The 3819-nt window shown below is 44.1% G+C and overlaps 1 protein-coding gene across 1 annotated transcript in view; it reads left to right on the top strand.

The window, feature by feature from the left end:
- Positions 1-320: 320 nt before the first annotated feature.
- LOC106012771 overlaps positions 321-3819 on the top strand; it is a gene marked incomplete at its 3' end in the record, with an annotated part of 64628 nt that continues 61129 nt past the window's right edge. The window contains 1 exon segment of the mRNA XM_013086679.2: positions 321-801.

Raw genomic sequence — 3819 nt, 5'->3', positions numbered from 1 at the left:
CACACACACACACACACACACATACACACACACACAAACCGACACATGCACACATGCAGGCACATGCGCAAGTATGAACTCACGCACACTCAAAGCCAAACACGAGTATTTAAAACCGTGCAATATTTCACCATCTAATGTGGTCGATCCTCAAATGAAACTATTGGAGGGTATCAAGAGCGATACGCCGAATCACTTGCCGCTTCCCTGCCTCATCCATTCATTTTTTTTTTCATTCATTCGTTCATTCATTCATCGCCCGGTACCAGGAAAGGGAGGCTATCCCGTGCAAACTCCGCCGGCGCGTGAACGCGCGTGCTGAGCAAACGAGAGCTCTCTCACATCGTCTGCTTGAGTAAGGGGAAGCAACCCACAACGTCTGCTGTGACAGAAATATTCATTCACGCTCTCGCGTCTGTCTGAGGTCTAAATTGAAGGGTGTGACGACAAAACAGAGCTCAACTGTTCTACGTCGTATCAACTATATTTCACTTCGATTTTCTTGATTGTCGTCGATTTTAGTACACTAAAATTGTACTGACAATTCAAGTCAAGACGAATTTATCGATATCCAACAAATGGTTTGTGATGATGCAAGATCGGGAATTTCGTAAGACGAAAATCTAACTATTGTAGCATTGATTTGTGTTGTGAATTTCACGATGGCTTGTGCACACCGGCATTCGAGTTATGGATTTACTGAGGCGCTGCGCTCCCGGGGGTTCGGGTAGTGTACAAGACGTGCGTGTTTCGCTTACTGTTGTGGATCTTACTCTACGCGCTACAAATTTGTTGGTAAAGGTGAGTTTTACATTCTTATTTCTATTTTTCTATATCCTTTTCTTTGGGTCGGTTGGACACACGCACATGCGTCGTACACACGTGCAAATACAAATACCCACAGTTAGGGACACATACTTATGAATACACACAGACACGTACTCCCACACATACACACGGACACAAAACTGATTTATTCATACACACACCCATACACCCACCCACACGTACAAAAACAAACAGACACACAAGTGAATCCCAAAAACAACAACAAATAAAAAATGCTCCCACACTAAGGCTAAGAAATAGTCAAACCGTTTTCACATATGTATAGATAGACAGACAGACAGACAGATAGACAGACTGGCAGACAGAACGACAGGCAGACAGACAGACAGACAGACAGACAGACAGACAGACAGACAGACAGACAGACAGACAGACAGGAAGACGACAGACAGATAGACATAAACAGAAAGAGTGAGAAAGGGGAAAAAGAGAGGGGGGATAAGGAGAGAGGGAGAAAGAAGAAAGAAAGAAAGAAAGAGAAAAAGAGAGAGATAGAGAGAGAGAGAGAGAGAGAGAGAGAGAGAGAGAGAGAGTTCATTTAGTTTATTGATTATGTAAACGTGCTTTTAGTTACTTTTCTATTATTATGTTTGCTATACACTTTGTTGACAGCCGAACATAATCGATTCTGCTGTGATTTTTCGAATTGGACGATAATACAACTACAATGTATCATCATCATCATCTCCACAACCACCACCGCAACTTCCACCACCACAACCACCAGGCCGTGTACATTTGTAATAATAGTTTGACAATCTCTGAAGACTTGAATCGTATGTAGGTTGTGAAGAAAGAAGATCGCTGAGTCAGCAAACTGCTTGCCTTTTCGCGCCTACTCTCGTATACGATTATCATAAGCTTAAGTTATTTTAAAGCTCTCATTTCCCCATTATGGAAAGTGTAAAACTTCTGTAATGGCCGTGCCTTCCGGGTTCATCCAAACCAGGCTGCATTACTCTCAACAGACAAACGAGATAAGATGGAAACGACCCCTCCTCCCCTCCACCCCTCCCCTTCACTCCCTCCCCACGCAAGCACCACGATATTTCCAGCCCCTACCCTACCTACATGTTTGCTCAGTAAAGTTCACTATTGCAGTATAGAGATCGACACACTTCGCTGAGCGCCTGAAAAATGTACCCCCTTTCCGACCGCCGCCCCCTCAATCCACCTCCACTCCCAAACTCAAAGTGAACACTCAATACCAACTCTCGCTTCCTTGAGGGGGCGTGGCTTTAGGTTATTATCGCAGACAAAAAAAATCTATTGCCATGGGGATACAGCATGTTTCTTTTTTCATGCACTCACTTCATTACCACATCAGTAGAACCCCTCATCCCCCCCCTTTTTTTTTGGCCCCACGGGAAAGGGCTTAAGTTTTCACTTATTTTCACTTCAAAGTACCCGTTTCGGCGCTCTGCGCTGCCTCGCCACCTCACCGTATTTTTTACTCTCTAAAAAGGGTCGGGAAAAAGGAAGATGTACTCTCACTAGCTCATACACTATACGAAAGTAGGCTTCACCTCTCTCGAGACTTACGTTTAAAAAACAACAACAGCACTCCACCCAAACAAACCCAACGCTCTAATTTTATCTTCGGCTATCGTAAACCTCATTACCACATATTATACACAAACGTGCGCACACGTTAAGTTTCATGTTAAGTACACCCCTACAATCCCCCCCCCCCAACCCCTCCCCATTTTAAAGAGAAGTGTACACATAAAAAGACATAGGAGTTACCAATACTCACTCCTACAAAAGTTCTTGGCTACTCTTACCGGCCTCTATGGTGTGATGGTTAGGCTTTTCGCCAATGCACGCGGAAGACTCGAGTTCGGTTCCCGAGAGGGAAGTTGTAGGAGAGTATCTCGGCCTGTCTTTTTGGATACCTACTGTATCCAGCCCTGGGGTCGCCCTGACTGGTAGGTTCGAAGCAGCACAGCCCGCCTCCTAAACCGTCTAAGTTGTGCCAGTGTGGCCATGAAGCATCTACAATCTGTAGTCAGGATTGTTATCTGCTTAATTAATATTCAAGAGGAACAATTTAATGTGCAAGGAAGACAGCATCGTTATTGCTTGCTCTGCTTTTAAATGGCAAGACTGACTCGCCACTATTAAAAATACAAAATCGAATAACAAAACAAAAACAAAACAAATTTAACCCCAGAAGCCTTTGCCATTCCGCCGCATATCTCACAACCTCATCAATTCAGATTCTTATTAGCAGTAAACTAAGCTCTGCTAAAAAACAAAACAAAAATTACTCTGCTAAACATTTGCTCGCAGAACCTTCTTTTGAAAAAAAATCTTACTATGACAGCTTGGTGCCGATGCACTAAGCTTTGGTGCAAAAATTCCACTCACTCACCCTTTCTCAACGCTTGCCCCTCTTTTTTTCAAAGCTCCTATCATCTGTCTACTTCCCATCAACGCCCCCGCAAAAACACCCCCACCCCCACCCTTAAAAACAGAGTTTGTTCTTGCAGGACTCTTGTTCTCTCACCAAATATGGTTATAAATGTATAACAACAGTATGTGCTATTAATATAATATAACCTTTTAAACTTTCACGCACCCACACGGGTGTTCTCGTGGCCTAGAGGTTAAGGCGTTCGCCTCTCATTCAAAGGTCCCTGGTTCGAATTTTCTTTTCTAAAATGGTCTCCTTTCACCTCTTTTCCTGCTCTCTAGCAATGTTCCGTCGTCTGCTTTCGTATCCACTTTCTGCCCCCACCTCCTTTGTCCCCTCATATGGGCTCCTGACTCTTTCTGCAGCCTTTCTATTGCTAATCCTTAGCTCCTTCTTACTGATGTCTTTCAGCTACACCCCTGATCTTCTTGTAGGAAAGATCAACACCTAGCCTACTCGGACAAGGGCGAAAAATCTTGGAGGTCCCGTGGGCAAGTTGAGCACGTTAAAGATCCCCTGGTGATCCAAAATTGATAAGAGTAGGCTTCGCCCCC

The sequence above is a fragment of the Aplysia californica genome, unplaced genomic scaffold (genome assembly GCF_000002075.1).
Source record: "Aplysia californica isolate F4 #8 unplaced genomic scaffold, AplCal3.0 scaffold00491, whole genome shotgun sequence".
Classification (NCBI taxonomy): Eukaryota; Metazoa; Mollusca; class Gastropoda; order Aplysiida; family Aplysiidae; genus Aplysia; species Aplysia californica.
Note: the sequence above shows the minus strand (reverse complement) of the source record. Positions and strands in the feature narration are given on the sequence as shown.